The sequence below is a fragment of the Ursus arctos genome, unplaced genomic scaffold, assembly GCF_023065955.2.
Source record: "Ursus arctos isolate Adak ecotype North America unplaced genomic scaffold, UrsArc2.0 scaffold_8, whole genome shotgun sequence".
NCBI classification, from domain to species: Eukaryota; Metazoa; Chordata; class Mammalia; order Carnivora; family Ursidae; genus Ursus; species Ursus arctos.
Window position 1 is genome coordinate 15,578,522 of NW_026623100.1, and position 16,621 is coordinate 15,595,142.

Consider the following 16,621-nt stretch of genomic DNA (forward strand, 5'->3'; position numbering starts at 1 on the left):
ATCATCTGTTAACTTAATTGAACAAATGAAATCCATTAAACTCTAGAAAACCAAACGCACGTTTGTTAGTTTCTAGTAATTTTTATATTTTTTTCCTACAGAGTTGTTGTGAGATCTATTATTTTGAAAACATGCTGTTTTAACAATGGGTTGTCAACAACTTGATCCTAGTAATATGGTAGAAAGGGCGATCAGATACCAGATGGCTTGAGTTTCCTTCTCATGCTGCTACTCACCAGGTTTGTGACAATGGCCATTTCTCTTCAATACTTTGGGCCTCCATCTTCTCATCTGTTCAACAAGAATAAGAAATACCTGAACCTCTTACCTCTTAACACTGTTGTGAGGATCAAACAAGGTCCTAGTTGTTAAATCATTTTGCAACTATGAAGTGCTATGCAATATGAGGCATTCTACTCATTATCACCTCAGAACTCCTCTCAGATTATATTGCCTCAAATGCATTATTTAGGAAAAGTACAAACTTGAATGCCATATGGAGTCCTTGTTGACACTGCAGATGTTGGTTAATTTTAGATTCTAAAAGAACAAAAGAACAGAAGCACTACCAAGCAAATTAGCCTCTCTTTAGCTTTTTCTTCGAAATCTCCTATTATACAAACACCAAACTAAAAATGGCAGGCTAAATATTATAGAAAATTACATCATTTGAGGCATTGAAATTCTGTATATCCAAGCCCTTTTGCAGAACACAAATTTATTCCCTCCAAAGCACATTGCCAATGAATTTAATGTTATAAGATAAATTACGGTTATTTCTTCAAGGACCAAGTAGGAGAATTTTAATCTTTAACTTTAAATAACACAATGCCAGGGAAAATGTAAAAGTCTTAGAAGAGTCATAAAAAGGTATGGAATCCATTTTGGTGGTCATAGTCTCTGTCAAACTAATGGAAAACTAAGCTAAGCTCAGCCAGCCTTGGGCTCTGATTTTGAAGACCATATTTACAAGTGGGAATTTCTCTGTAGAACAGGTGTGACAGACGTGCACATGACAACTGCTTTTACAGCTCCATTAGTTCGGGAAGACCTATCCTGATGGGCCTCATGTATACCATCTGTAAGACATCTCTTTGCACCTTGTCAAATCCAACGTCCTCCTTAAACATGCATAAGCAAGCGGTGTTTTCATAAAGTATATGGATGGCATCTGTCATTCTTTCTGTTTGCATACAACCCACCAACAAAAAATAGTTTGGAACAAGCTGAGCATTTTGTGTCTTGAAATTTTACTTATTAATTTGTATTTATTACCTATAAATATATATGTATTTATAATGGAAGCAATGAAACAAACAATGCTTCCTATCAGAATATATGCGTTAGATGACCTGAAGCAATGTAAAAATGGTCCTGTGAATGTTCTGAGCCTACATTTTTTTAAATTGAAGTATAGTTGACACACAATGTTACATTAGTTTCAGGGGTGCAACACAGTGATTTAACAAGTCTATACATTATGCTATGCTCCCCACAAGTGTAGCTATCACCTGTCACCACACAATGCTATTACAATACCACTGACAACATTCCCTATGCTGAGCCTAGATCCTCAATACATTTTTCCAGAAAACTGCTAAGTTTTAGCACCTTAAGATACTGACATAATGTCACACTAATTAGAAATAATTTTCAAACAGAGACCATAAATGTTTCACCTATAAAATATGTGTTCCTCTAAAGGAAGCAAAGTTTTCAAAAAATGTTTCAACCTGTATTTTAATAATTTGGTCAATACTATGTGATATGAAATTTCAAAGTGTGCTCTGATGTGGGCTGTGCCACCAAAATTAAAAGCCCAGTGCCAACCAAAATTAAAAGCAAATCCAAGGAGTAGATTTTATAACACTGCTTATTATGGAGGCCATCTAGGCTGATTATTTTAGTATTAAGTATACTATTAATCGCCTCCCTGTCCTGCCCATATGCTACCTCTTTTAGCACAGAAGGCCTAATAAGACAGGTGCAACTTGATTCCACGTTACATAGTTTTTTCAAACTGGAACAAACATTAACCCCCCCCCCCAAATAATTTTCCCTTGTGAAGACCTTTGGATTACTGCAGATGATTACAGACCTGAACCAGAAATGGATTCAAACAACTTTCATTCACTGCTGAAACTGAACGGGAACTGACCCCCAAAATAAATTAGCTTAATTCCCCGTAAGAGCAACATGAATCAGGTTGCCATCTGTTCCCTTCCTTCTTTAACTTCACCAGTGGGCTGGGTTTAAGCACAGAACTGGAGGAGTCCTTGGGGGAAGGGGAGGAGGACTCTGGCTTGGTATTTAGACGGGTGTGCTGCAACGGTAGAGTCACTCCAAGTGCAAGAAGAGAGGAGTCTGGGAATTAGCTGGGGAAATCATGTAATTTGTCAAACCATGGGAACAACATGAGTTTAATTTGCCTAATTTTGTTAGAGGATATTGCATCAACTAAAAGTCTTTTGCATGCCAAAGATGAAAAATGTAATCCAAACTAACTTAATTAAAAAGGTAAATTTATTGGTTCATGTAACTGAATTATTTAGACGATCTGGTTCAGGTGAAGTTTGATCTAGGGCTTAAACAGGGTGACCTAGGACTTGATCTCTGTCTCTTCATTTCTAAATTCAGCATCTTCAATATTGGCTCCATTCTTAGGCAACGTCTGTCTTCACGTACCCAATATGGATGCGAGACACTCCACTGAGTACTTGCCTCTAGGTTCAAATTCAGAACCAACTTTCTAGTAGGTCTAGAATGGATTACTGTGGCCAGAGGAATAGGATATACTAGATGACCTAGACTAAGGTCATACATTTCACCCCTGAAGCAGGGGGGTGTAGACATCAGTCTTTTCCCCAAGTCCAGGGACTGACAGTAAGGGAAGACCATAGTTCCCAGAACGAAATGAGAGTATGGTCAGCAAAATGGATGTTCTCCACAGATACTCAGGGATTGGATGAACAAATAATTTCAGCAAGTATTATTTTTCACTTAAAAAGGAATTCTGCTGATACAAAAAGAACAAAAATATGAATAAGATTTACAATTACATACAGATGATACAATTGTCTACCTAGAAAGCCCAGTGCCAACCAAAATCCAAAGAGAAGTTTTTAAAAATTGACAATTGTTCTAACTCTCTTATGGAAGAATAAATGTGCGAAGAAGGAGGAGGGGAAGGGAGAGAGGGAGGGGAAGGAGGGGAAGGAAGGGGAGGGAGGAATAATTCTGGCCTATATCCTAAAGAGAGAGTCCAAGTCTTACCAGCTTAGGGGAAGAAAAAAAAAAAAGTAATGGCCAAAGAAAGACTGTAGAATCTTTATGTGAGACAATTAAAAAAATGTAGGCTAGGGGCACCTGGGTGGCTCAATCGGTTAAGCATCTGCCTTTGGCTTTGGCTCTGGTCATGATCTTGGGGTTCTGGGATCGAGCCCTGCATTGGGCTCCTTCTCCCTCTCCCTCTACCTGCTGCCCCCTCTGCTTGTGTTCTCCGTCTCTCTGTCAAATAAATAAATAATTTTTTTAATTTTAAAAAATTAATAAAAAATGTAAGATAATTTCAGCTAGAGCTGGGACTAGACACTCTTTACAGAGATTAGACAGTTCTACAATTTGTAGTTTTTGTCGTTCCCGAGGAAGAGAGCTTTAGAGCTAAGAAAAGCTTTCTGAATGGCTATTTGCTGTACCTTGTCAACTTCATGGTTTATTTTTAACACTTTCTCTCATGCTATAATTATAAAAAACCAAAATAAAACAAAACAAAACACCTCTCCTACATGGAGCCAAACTAAAGAGAAGTACTATGTGGAAAGATAATTTTATTTTCTGATAATGACAGTAATATGGCTGGGCTAGCTTCTTCAGATATAGATAGATATAGATATAGATATAGATACAGATGTGTGTTTTTTTAAATGGCAGGTCTCACTGCCACATCACTTGTGCATATTTCTGCATCTGTAAATGTTTTCCCAACAATCTCATGTAAATTAAATACCCTAGAATTTTTCCATCCTGGTCTTATATACCTGGAATCTAATAAAAAAGAAAAAGTCTTTGGAGGGGGGTAGTATAAAAATAGCATACTTACTTTACATGGCCTAGTTCTAAAGCACATTTACCAAAGCCTACCTGTTTCACCAAAACTATAAACCTGCTTTCCAGAAGCAACTATGGGAAAATGAAGACTTACTGAGAGAAATGAAAAGAGATGCTAAGGAAAATGGCCAAGGAGTATTTGGCCCTGAGGCTGGGGTAGCACTAAGAGCTGGCTATACACCCTGTAGGGTACACCCTACAGTCCTCACCTTCTAACCCATCATCCCTATCTGAGACTTCACTCTAGAGATGCTTGTATATGTTGAGTGAAGAAAAACCGAGTATTTTCTAGAGCTTGCAATTCACTAACTGGAACATGCTTCCACTGCATTTTAGTCTATTTTTTCTTCTTTTTTAAAACAGCATGCCAACTATGGTTGGTTGCAGGACAGGCAGATTAAATATTTTTTAAATTCCTTATTGGAAAAAATATAAAGGCATAATGGACAGGCTGAAAAATGAAGAACTACTCTTGATGCAATGTGAAAGTTAATGCCTGGAAAGCCGAGGTTCTAATTTGGAAACTTAGTCACACTATCTCAGAACATTCTCTTAGAAGATTTTATTAAAGTATTTGTAAGACTCCTGAGGATTTATCCTAAGGCTATACCTGTAGACATATGTGTTGGGTTATACACTATAGGATTGTTTGTAATAAGTAGCAAACACTGGACACAGCCCAAGGATTCATCAATAGAGGAATAGTTAAATGAACTATGGCAGATCCTGCAGTGTAACGCTATCAGCTGTTTAAAAGAATAAGGAAGCTCTCCTAGTACTGATAGGAAAGATCTACATTGTTAGAGGGAAAAACAAGATCCAGATCAGGGGATAAAGTAGGCCACCTCTTGTGTAAGAAGCGGGAAGAGAAGAAATATAAGAACTGCTCGTATCTGTGTGAAGAAACACTAGAAGGATACATAGAAAAAAATCAGTATAATTATCTCTACTTATCTGGGTGGGTGAGGTAGAGAACTGGGTGAAGGAGCAGGAAAAGATAAGACTTTTTATTATATCCTTTCTTATTTGGATTTTTGAAATGTGAATATATCAGCTGATCAAACAGAAGTTATTAAATAAATATCAAAAAGAAACAAAGCTTGAGAGAAGTCATTCAGGAGTCATATGGTAATTTCATAAAAGTTGCAGCTGCAGTTAAAGTGAATCAAAACAAAACACCCTGAATCCATCCTCAACCAAGGGCACACTGTTGGTAGGTTTTGAGCAGAGGGCTGCAGCGGAAGCCCAGACCTTACTGACTTCCATTTGTATTAGCTGAGCACCTCGCCTCTGTGTCCATCCTGACTCTTTCTCCATAGCTTTCTTTCCTCTCCTCTTATTTTTTTTGAAAGATTTTTTTTATTTGACAGACAGAGAGTGCACAAGCAAGGGGAGCGGTGGCAGAGGGAAAGGGATGTGGGAATCGATCCCAGGACCCTGGGATCATGACCTGAGAAGAAGGCAGACGCTTATCCGACTGAGCTACCCAGGTGACCCTTTCCTCTCAAAAGAAGTAACAAATCAGAGACCCTGGAAGATGCTGCTGGCAGCTATTATACTTTATTTATAAAGAGTTAAGTTAAACTAGAGTGTGGATTACTGCACCCATTTCACAGGTGTTGAGAAAGTCTCCTAGTTATCTTCCTAAGAAGGCAGGACTCCTGGTTTGTTTGGCTAGACTGGGCTAGGGAATCCTTCTTGATGCTCTCATAACCCATACGTAGCTCTGTAATTGTGCTTAAAACCTCCTACAGCAGGGGCGCCTGGCTGGCTCAGTTGGTTAAGTGTCCAACTCTTGATTTCTGCTCAGGTCATGTCTCAGGGTCCTGAGATGGAGCCCCGCATTGGGCTTTGCGCTCAGCGTGGGGTCTGCTTGAGATTTTCCCTCTCCCTTCCCACCACCACCCCCTCACTCTCTAAATTAATTAATTAATTAATTTTTTAAAAAACCCAAAAAACAAAAACCTCCTACAGAAGTCACCAGGGTAGGAGGCAGTCCTGCCCACTTGACTGTGAGCTTTTGAGGCCAAGGACTCAAAGACTCAGTCATATTCAATGACCTTTGTATTCTCAGAGCCTAGCACAAAGCCTTCACAGGTACTGTGTGAACTCAGTAAACTGAACTTTTATCCACGTAATGGCTTAGACCATAATCCTGAGCCCTCTTTAATGTCTTTCCCTCACTGTCATTAAATCTATCAGTCAGTCCCTGTTAGTCCTACTGCCAAACACATTCCAAACCTACTACTCTTTACCGTCCTTGGCACCACCCTAATTCAGACCACCAACATCTCTGGTCTTGCCCAAAACAACCAGTCTTACCTTCTAATCTGCTCTCCTACTGCCCCCAGAATATATTCTCCGTATGCAGTTAGAATGATCTTTTAAAAACCAAATCAGGGACACCTGGGTGGCTCAGTCGGTTAAGTGTCTGCTTTCAGCTCAGGTCATGATCCCAGGGTCCTGGGACTGAGTCCCACATGGGGCTCCTTGCTAGGCAGGGTGCCTGCTTCTCCCTCTGCCCGCTACTCCCTCTGCTTGGGTGCTTTCTCCCTCTCTCTCTCTCTCTCTCTCACAGATAAATAAAATCTTAAAAAAAAAAAAAGAACCCAAATCAAATTATATCACACTCCTGCTTAAAACCCTTTAGTGGTTTCCTATTACAATTAGAATAAACATCGAACTTTTTACCTGACCTTCCAAGCCCTACAAGATCTGCCCCTGTCTGCTTCTTTGACTTAGCCTCATACCACTGCCCTTCACTTCCTCCACTCCACACAGACCACCTTTCAGTTCTTTGTATCCACTCGGTCTGCTCCTGTCTCGGGGTCTCCGTCTGTGATCTTCCTTCCGCCCACAAGGCTACCCCGCCTTCTTGTGTGCTTGCCTCGCGTCATCACTGACGCTCTACAGCGCTTTCTGAGAGGCTGCCCCTGACCACTCCAGTTACATCCGCCCCGCCCTCCATGTTGCTCTATTTGTAGCACCTTTAACTGTATAGATGAACATTTTTACTTGCTGCTTTGTGCTTACTGCCCCCACAATAACGTAAGTTCTGTGAAGTTTCTTGTTTGCCACTGTATGGCCAGGGCTTAGAACAGGGCTGGGCACATAATGGCTCTAAAAAGGTTTTGTCAAATAAATGAAGGTGCTTAAAATTAATCATGGATAGAGTATTTATTTCCTTATATATAGTATTTCCTTAGAGACATTTTAATGTAGCTATTTAATTGAAAAGGCAATAAGCAATTATAAAAAGAAGTGAGGATGTCATGATTGGCTTTTGAAGAAACATAATAGAAAATAGTATTAAGAGAGTTAATTGAGAGAAGATGATCCTACCAAAAATGATAACTTCTGTCATAAACCAATCTAGGCAAGGAGTAGGCCCAGGCACTGTGTCCGGTGGATGGCCAGATGTTGGTTTTGCACTCAAGAAGCTCAAAATCTATCAGAAGATACAGCTTTGTAATTATAACATCTAATATCTGTATACTGCGGACTGTGTTCACATTTATAATTACTTGTTCGATCACCACAAGAGTCCTATGAGGTAGGGTAGTATTATAGCCATTGTTAGTACCATCTCATAGATTAAAGAACTGAGGCTCAGAGAAGTTATGTCATTTGCTTTGGCTAACACAGCAAGCGATGAATGAGATTTTTAAGTTAGACTCAGATCTTCTGACTCAGCTCTCCTGTTCCATTTCACCACTATGTCTATTCAGTGTGATAACTGTATGTGCAACATGGTATGGGCAGAGAGAGCAGAGCGTAGCGGAGAGAGACTGTGTAATCTGGAGAGGGCTGGGAAGGCTTCAAGAAGAAAAGTCTTACAAATAGGGCTGTGAAACGGCAGGAAGAGTTTTCAGGTGGAGTAGGAGACACATTTCAGATCGATATCTGATGAAAAGCACAGAGGGATGAAAATGGATAGTCTGCTCTACATGGCAGGGAGCAGAGGAGTCCAGATGGGGAGGTTGGGCCATACCATGAAAGATTTTCAGTGCCATTTTTAAGCAGTTGGGCAGTCTCTGAAAGCAAAGGATTGAAAGAGTCAGATCTGGGTTTTCAAAAGAAAATTAAAGTGGCAGATTGGTGGATGAATTGGAGCATGAAGAAACAAGTTAGGAGCTTTTTTTTTGGTTTTGTTTTTTTGGTGATCGTGCAAGCAAGGTAAGTGTCTGAATGAGGATACTGGAAATGCAAAGGGCTGATTTAAAAATGTTTGTGTGAAGAAGACTCACTTCTGGGGAGGTGTAAGAGAGGGAGAAGCAAAGATTATTTTTAAAAATTTCTAGCTTATATGACTTGGTAGATGATGATTATCTCAACCAAATTGAAGAATACAGAAACGTGATTTCAGAAGGGAATTGGAGGCAGGGGTTTTCTTGTAGCAAAGATAAAGCACCGTCTGCTTCACCTTTCAGTCATGCTTGGTTTGAGGTGTCTGTTTGCAGCACCCAGGTGGGTATGTCAAGCAGGTAGCTGAAAATATGGGCCCAGACTTTGAAAGCAAGGTTGACTGGAGATCTAAATTTTGGAGTCATTAAAATAAATTTGTATTAAAATTCCTATGCAAAAGGGGCACAAAGGAACTTTTTTCGGGGTGACGGAAATTTCTATTTCACAATTATGTTAGTGGTTACGAGGGCATACATGTCTCAAAACAGATCAGACTGTACACTTAAAATGAGTGCATTTTGTTGAATCTTAAATCCCTTAAAAAAACCACTAAAAATAAAAGTGAACTGCCTTGTACAACGTAGTAAGTTCTAAACAAATTGTCTTTAAAATTGTTCATCAGAGGCGCCTGGGTGGCTCAGCCAGTTAAGCATCTGCCTTCGGCTCAGGTCATGATCTTAGGGTCCTGTGACTGAGCCCAGCATTGGGCTCCCTACTAAGTGGGGAGTCTGCTTTGTCTGCTTCTCCCTCTCCTTCTGCCTCTGTCCCCACCTCATGCTCTCTCTCTCTCAAATAAATAAATATTTTTAAAAAATTGTTAATCAATTGTTTTAGAAAAAAAGAAGAGAATGGAAAATTGTTCTACACATATCAGTTAAAAACAAGTGACTGGCAGCAGGGAAAGCTGCCATGGTTTTGGCTGTTTCAGAAGCCAGTGCTAGATGTGCCAGTTTACGGGCCATTTGGGAGTTCTCCATTCAAAACCATATTCCCTCCCTAAATCACCCTCCTCCATCATCAGCCCACCCTGTACCACCTGGGGTGACTTCTGCATTGGAGTAGCTGAGACAATAAAGGTACTTGAAGAATATAATATGACATTGCTGAACAAGAAATCTGTCCTTATTGATTGGTTTTAGGCTTATAGCCAATTTGGCTTCCTCATTTGGCACCATTCTCTCAGCATCACTTCTGAATTGTCCTTTCAGTGCTCAGCTTAAAATCTACTTTGTACAAAATACCCATTTTTAATTCAGTAGAAAGAGGTGAAGTCTGACACCTACATTCATCTGCCAGTGTGGACACATCCATCATGAGCATACAACCACCAAATCTGTATATTTATGTTGGAATCTCAGTTCTGTTATCTACCAAGTCTTGAGACCTTGAAGAAAATGAGGATAATAAAATCCACTTTGTGGGGCGCCTGGGTGGCACAGCGGTTAAGCGTCTGCCTTCGGCTCAGGGCGTGATCCTGGCGTTATGGGATCGAGCCCCACATCAGGCTCCTCTGCTATGAGCCTGCTTCTTCCTCTCCCACTCCCCCTGCTTGTGTTCCCTCTCTCGCTGGCTGTCTCTATCTCTGTCAAATAAATAAATAAAAATCTTTAAAAAATAAAAAATAAAAAAAAAATAAAATCCACTTTGTGAGGTGGTAGGAATTAAGTCAGATAGCATATGTGAAAGTACTGAGTATGGTGTTGAATAGGTGCTCAATAAAAGGCAGATGTCTTGTCAGGTCTGACTATACTTTCTGAATTAGTTAGTCCATATCATAAATTTCTTGACAGTAAAAGTTTTCTGCTCTCTATATCCCACCCTAACTAATACATCCTCAGTAGACCTTGGGGAATGATGTTTAGGAAGCTGACAGGTCAAAGATAAAGTTGAAAAAGATTTACACAATAAATCATAGATGAGACCATTCTGGTGAGATGGGAAGAAAGGAATTTGATTCAGAGGTGGTGGCAAAGGTCCTTCTTCACATTTCCTCTTTCCATTCATTTAAATTTTTATCTTGCCAAAAAGAGGGGACAGAAGGTCTCATCTTGATGAGTGGAGCTGCAAGACTATGTGCCAATACACCTGGTCTTGATTCTTGCCAGCTGGGAGAGGAGCTTGGCTTCTCAGTGTTTTACTACTGTGGTTTCCTGGGCTGGGCAGCTGGGTGCCTAATAATGATAAAAACCATAATAATACTTCATAATTACGCACTGCCCTTTGCCAGAACTTGGATTTAATTACAATGACTATGACAGAACTGGCAATATCTCGCTCCCTGTTGGGGTGCAATACCCAAGGGCCTGGAAATACAAAGTGAAGTGGCAACTGCAACCTTCTCCTGCAGGGCCTATCCTGGCAATTTACCCAGAATGCTCTGGGTTTAAAGCTCGTCATCAGAAACAAAGAGTACTTTTAAACTGCCTACATGCACTTGGCACTGTCAAATAAAATAGTGTTTATGAAGCAAATACTGCCACTCACCGGGCACAGCATCGTGGAAGCCCAGGCCTGAAAGGGACCTAAGGGAGTGACCTCATTCATAACCCCAGCCCTGCCGTGAGGTACTACTATCACTACACTCTAGTAGCTAAGTTCACTGACCTTCCCATTCTGATTGCGCTGGAGATGCTTTTGTGGCAGCCTGATTCAGGTGTCAGGGAATTCACCATTTAACACTCATTTTGTGAGTACCTATTATGAGCCAAGGCACTGTGGAGGCACAAAGACGTGTAAGGCACGATCCCTGCCCTCAAAGTAGCTTATCTTCTAGTTGAGGGATGCATATTCAGGCAGCTGTAATATAGAGGGAAGTCATGGCAGATGAACGGGAATGAAATTAAGAGTCCAGGTGAAAGGCTCAGGGCATTCCCTCTTCAAGAATAAAAAGAAGAATGAGAAGATATGGGGTGAGAGTGGGGAGGACTTGAGGTGAAGAGATAGGCAACAATTTAGAAGGTTTTTACAGGTTTCCCTGTTTTGTTTTTGTTTTTTGTTTTGGCTTCAGAGCACTTATTACCTCCTAAATTATCTTGTTCATTTATTAGTTTGCCCATACACTGTTTATCTCACTGCATTCAGGAACCTTGTCACTTTGGTTCACCAGTATATTCTGAGCTCTCAAACAATGCCTGGAACATAATATAGTGTTCAATGACTTAATGAATAAGTGACCCAGGTGAGGCAGTGGATGTAGAAATGGAGAGGAAAGGGCACCTAGTAAATATAACCAACATGACAAAGTTAGAAAGGGTAAGGGTGGTATTTACAGCAGTGAAGGAGAAGCATGGAGGATTAGACCCAGGTTCCTGGTTCTGGATTTGGGTGAGTGGATGGTGATATTATCAAAGAAGATAAGGAGCAGAGGAGAAAGAGCAAGTTTTGCAGCCTTTTGAGCTATTTGAGTTCTGATTTGGATAGGTTATAATGAGGTTCAAATGGAGATGTCCAAAACCACTTACATATGCAGATCTGAACCTCATTAAAGGTACCCTAAGCCACCAAAGTGGTTAGATCACCTAGTGTGCAGAATGACTATGTACCTACTGAGGAGAAGACTGGGTATCAGTCCTTGGAACTCTCTTTATGAGCCAATAGATAACAGATTTATTAAGATTAACAATCTCAGCGTTTCTAGTCTCAGGGAAACTGGGGTGAGGAGTGCCCTGGGGAGGAGAAAAAGCTTAAAGAGGGATGTAGTCCATAGAGTTTACTGCACTAGAGATCAAATAAGAATTAAAAAGTGACCCTTGAACTTGGTCACATGGATGTCACCGGTAGCCTTAAGAGGAGCACTTTCAGTTAAAAGGGAACATAATTTAGCCTGAATTGAAATAAAGATGAGCACTAGGCAGGGGCTTACGGGCAAGTTGTTTTTGTTTTGTTTTGTTTTTGTTTAGTTTGGAGGCGTTGGAACACGATAATGGTATGTCCAACACAGAAGTGGCCAGGAAATTTGTGAATGACGACACAGTTTCTAAAACGCCAGATGTAAAGAGTCCTGCTGGCGTCACAATGCCTCAACTATGCTTCTACCCTTTCAGCCATTTCTAGGGCGGGGGCCCTTCCACATAAAGTGCAGGCAGAAAGTGGAGGACAATCACCCCTCCAACAGATCTGTGAGTCATGTTTGTGACAGCAGGGAGTAGGAATGGGACTACTTGAATTAAAAGAAGTGCCCAGTTTCCCGTGCATCTTGGAATTTAGTGACTGGGTGGCTCCATGCTGGAAGGAGCTAGGGAGACTCATTCACATTTTCCGACCCGGCACTCACACCCTCCATTCATCATTTTTCCTTTCCTTTTCCCTGGAAGAGTTGAAACCAGGGACAAAGCTATCTTCCTTCTCCCACCTCAAGTTGACCTTCCGCCCCCAAGCCCACTGCTGGCCCTTCTCCCACCACGTGACCCCCCTCAGCCCCCGTGACTAGCCGCCTCCGACCCCTCCCCTCCGGCTACAGCCCGTTTTACCCCGCCCCTCCATCCCACGTGACAGCCTCTTTCCTACCTGACTGGCTCCTCCCTTTCCCCCGGGCCGGACCCGGCCGCCGTCTCAGCTGCCCGACTCCAAAATGGCAGCCGCGCACAGCGCGCACCCGAGCGGCCGGACCTCCCTGACTCCCCGGCCGCCCCCCTCTCGCTCCCTGCCTCCCTACTTCGGCCTTCACCTACACGCCTCCGGATTGGCCGCTAAGAATCCCGCCCCTCCAGAGCCCCGCCTGCTATTGGTCACGGTAGGCTGCCCTTCAGAGAGGCGTGCCCCCGCCGCCCCCCGCCCCGGGAGGTATTTTCCATTCCGGTGGGGGTTGGGGGGAGGGGGGAGGGGAAAGGGTGAAGGGGGGAGGCGGCCGGGGAAGGGGGTGGGGGCCTGGCGGGGGCATCCGGCAGAGCTGGGGTCCCCGGGCTCCGTCCAGAGGAAACGAGACTGCGCTCGATCGGGCAGTCGGAGGGGACGGGACGGCACCGGCGGGCGAGCGGGCGGACTCGCCCTCTCGGTGACTGCGCCGTCCGGGCCCGTCCGCCTGGCCGCAGGTGCCCCTGGATGAGGCCGCCCCGCGCGCCCCGACCGGTGAGTGTCCCCGCGGCCCGCGCCCGGCCCAGCCAGCGCCCGTTCCCGGGCGCCCGTTCCCGGGCCCCCGCGCAGCCGTTAGCGGCCGCCTGCCGGTCCTCCGGTGCCCGCGCCCGGCGCACTCCGCCTCCGGCCGTCGCCTCCACACCCCGGGCAGAGGCAGCGCCGGCCCTCCGGCCGGGAGGAGACAGCGGGCGGGGGTCGGCGAGTCCGGGCCGCGAGCCCTGTGCAGACTGCTCTGCGCGTAGTGGGGGCTTGCGCTTAGTAGGCTGTCAGTGCATTTCTGAGGAATTATTTTTCTGGTTGGAGGGACGTGGGGCTCCTAAAGGGAAGGGGGTCGTTCAGAGCCAGTAGGAGGGCGTTCGTGATAGGGGTCGGAGGGAGGCCACCGGAGACCGTGGGGACAGTTAACGCGCGCTGCGGGGAAGGGGCCAACCGGCTAAGTCACTTGGGCTCTAAAGCTTGATCCGGGGGTCTTCAAGGTCGACAAGAAGCGGTCTACAGGGAGATGTGAGAACCGGGGAGCTTGGATGGGGAAGTGACCGGGGCACCTCCGGAGGTTTAACCCGAGGTGGAAAGGGATGCGCAGGCGTCCGCTGGAAGACCCTTCTGTAACTACTTGGACTCCTAGAATTCTTTGGTGCTGGGATTTGGGCATTCAAGTAGCCAAACGAACTGACTTTCTGGAGAGGGAGTTGCATTCAAAGAAGGATGCTAAGAAGCAGTTTAAGTACTCATGTCGGTTTGGTTCCGAACTTTGAAAGACTGGGGGATTGGATTCTCGATGTGATTTTTGACATTTTATTTTGGCATTCCAACCAAGACGAGGCTTGCTGCTGGAACTTGTCAGTTATCCTTTATTTTAAAATGTATGTACATGTTTGATGGTGTTTTACCAGTTACTAGTTTTGCTGGAAATGCTCCTAACTGTACCTTGAAATTCTTGTAGCCGCCTCTACATCTGCTAAATAGCCAGCCTTTCTTCAGTTCTCTCAATCTATAGCTGCGGCTGTCTTACTTCTTCCTGATTTAACATTTAGAGTGGACTGACTGGTATTAGAATTTGCTACTTACTTTTGTTTTACAAGATTATTAGGTAATTCGCATGCTTTCTTTCCCTTGCTTTTGTTTCTTTACAAGATCAACTTTAAGTCTCGTATTGGGAAGATGCTGGTAAGGTAGCAGCTCTAGAAAGCAGTTGAGCTTTCTAACAGTTGAATGTTAATGTCAGATGCTTAGTTTAATTTTAATAATCTTGTATTTGCATAACTTTTGAGAATGGGTTAGGAACTCAGAAATGCATACCGGGGTCAGGCTGTTGCAGTCCACAAATTCTACCTCTGGCACCCCTTTAAGGTTCTTCATGTCACTGAGAAGAGGAAGCTAAGAATTGCACAGCAAGATCTTTTCATCTTTTAAATATTTTCTTAATCATATATATGTTACCTTACTAATTCCTCACAATTTAAAAAAGGGAAGACTTTTTTTTTTTTTTAAGGGCGTACTTAACCATATTTGAGAAAATTTGTAGAGGATATGTTGCCCTGTAATGTAATTCATCAGAGAAAAATGTTCTGCAAAAAAGTACTAATATTTTCATTTGGCACCTTTCTAGTTTTTCAGTAACTGATGGATAATTACATTTTTTTCCTCCCTATTGTCCTTGAATTTTACTATTTGTCCTTAGGGAGAATGTACTGGCACACAAAACAGTAGCCTAAAATATTGAAACCTAACACCTTTTAGCATTATAATAGCTTCTACATTATTCGCCTTGAGACTCATCTATGGTAAACTAGTGGTCCTGAAGGCTTTCCATTATCACCTTAGTTAAGAATGGGCTGTTTTCTCCTTTTGTAGAACCGAGGAAAAATAATGTTTAATGCCTGCAAAGTAATGATAATAACTAAATAGAATGAGAATGGAAAGCTTGGAAAAAAGATGTATGTCCAAGAGTCACATTTGTGTTAGAGCTGGGAGAGTAGGCCATGGAGATGATTATTTTGCATCAGGAAACCGAGCACCAGAGCAGTGGAAGGGACTAAATTGCTAGTTAGTGACAGAGCCAGGATCGGTGGGCAGGTCTCTGGACTCTAGTCCAGGGTTTTTCTACATTATCACGTTCACGTTGTTTATTTCTAAAGGGTTGCAGTGCCAATTATAAATGGTTTTTGGAGTATTTGTGGTGATGTTCTCTTCTAAGGATTGGGAAGTTTGAGTTGACTACGTTTATACATGAAATGATGCAAAACTGGATGAGCTTTTATTGAAAAGTTTTAAACAATATACTTCATTGTTAGTGGAAGTGCTGATATTTCTCTGTCATTGGAAAGAGACAAACTGTCATGCCATCTAGATTAAAATATTAGATGAGCTTAAAGCAGGCTAGTGTTCTGTCATTTTTATGCTAAAAATTAATTGCTTACAAGACCTTCAGAATCCAAAGGCTTCTGTATTTTCAAAGTAAATTATATGAAAATTATTATTCTCAGTAAGGGTGTGAGTTTTGTTATGTTAAAATGGGTTTGGAACCTTTAAAAATAAGCAGTAGTAGAATTACATGATAATTATGAAAACATAATTTCTATCATAGTTGTAACAGAGAACGACTGACTTCATATCTCAGCCACTTAATAACATTATGATGTCTGGCAAGTGATTTAACTACTGTGTACTTAGGTTTCCTCATCTGTAGAGTGAGGGTGATAAAAGTACCTATCTCATAGGAGAGTGGTGAGGATTCAAAGTGTTTCTTTCCTTAGCACACAGTAAATGTGCAACAGATATTGGACCCTATTCTCTATGGCTCATTAGTTGTGTACAGACACTTGTGTGCCCATTTGTTTCTTTGCTATTAATGAAGTCACTTTGAGGCTACAACAAATTCCTACATAAATACATGATCACATAATAGCCTGTCTTATTACAAGGCTCTTAGTGCAGATGATGCCCTCATGTTTGTTTTCTGCTTTCTCTGTTCATCTTGGGCCTTCAATTAGGTGTGCATATCAAGTTAGAGTGAGTGCATCTGTTTTTATGAATGTCATCTGGAGACCCTTGTTGCAATGACATTATTCTAGAATCAAAATGTCAGTAATTGATTTGCAGGTATTCGAGTGAAAATGCAGTGAGTTCCAAAGGCTTACTGGGTAAGCTTAGGTGAGGAAATCAGGAATTTGTAAGATGTTATTCATTACAATCCCTTTCTGTTGGTGAAGCCATGAGAAAATCCTTGAACCTTGTTTTTTATTAAGTGATTGTT

At 42.3% G+C, this 16,621-nt stretch overlaps 1 protein-coding gene and 1 long non-coding RNA gene across 6 annotated transcripts in view; one reads left to right on the top strand and one right to left on the bottom strand.

The window, feature by feature from the left end:
* Positions 1 to 12,929, bottom strand: part of LOC123000223 (uncharacterized) — a 62,795-nt gene extending 49,866 nt beyond the window's left edge. Inside the window, exons 1-2 of the long non-coding RNA XR_006408076.3 lie at positions 12,799 to 12,929; positions 237 to 291 (exon numbers count right to left, since the gene is read on the bottom strand). This is a non-coding gene — a long non-coding RNA (uncharacterized LOC123000223). The remainder of the gene's footprint in view (positions 1 to 236; positions 292 to 12,798) is intronic.
* The window catches only part of SOCS5 (suppressor of cytokine signaling 5), a 57,910-nt gene continuing 54,155 nt past the window's right edge, over positions 12,867 to 16,621 (top strand). For 2 of the 5 annotated variants that reach the window (XR_008958221.1, XR_008958220.1), the window contains exon 1: positions 13,157 to 13,359. The gene's annotated coding sequence lies outside the window, so the exon portion shown is untranslated. Of the gene's footprint in view, positions 13,025 to 13,156; positions 13,360 to 16,621 lie in introns of those variants that run through there. The other 3 variants (XM_026486548.4, XM_026486529.4, XM_057309162.1) reach the window with 3 other exon arrangements.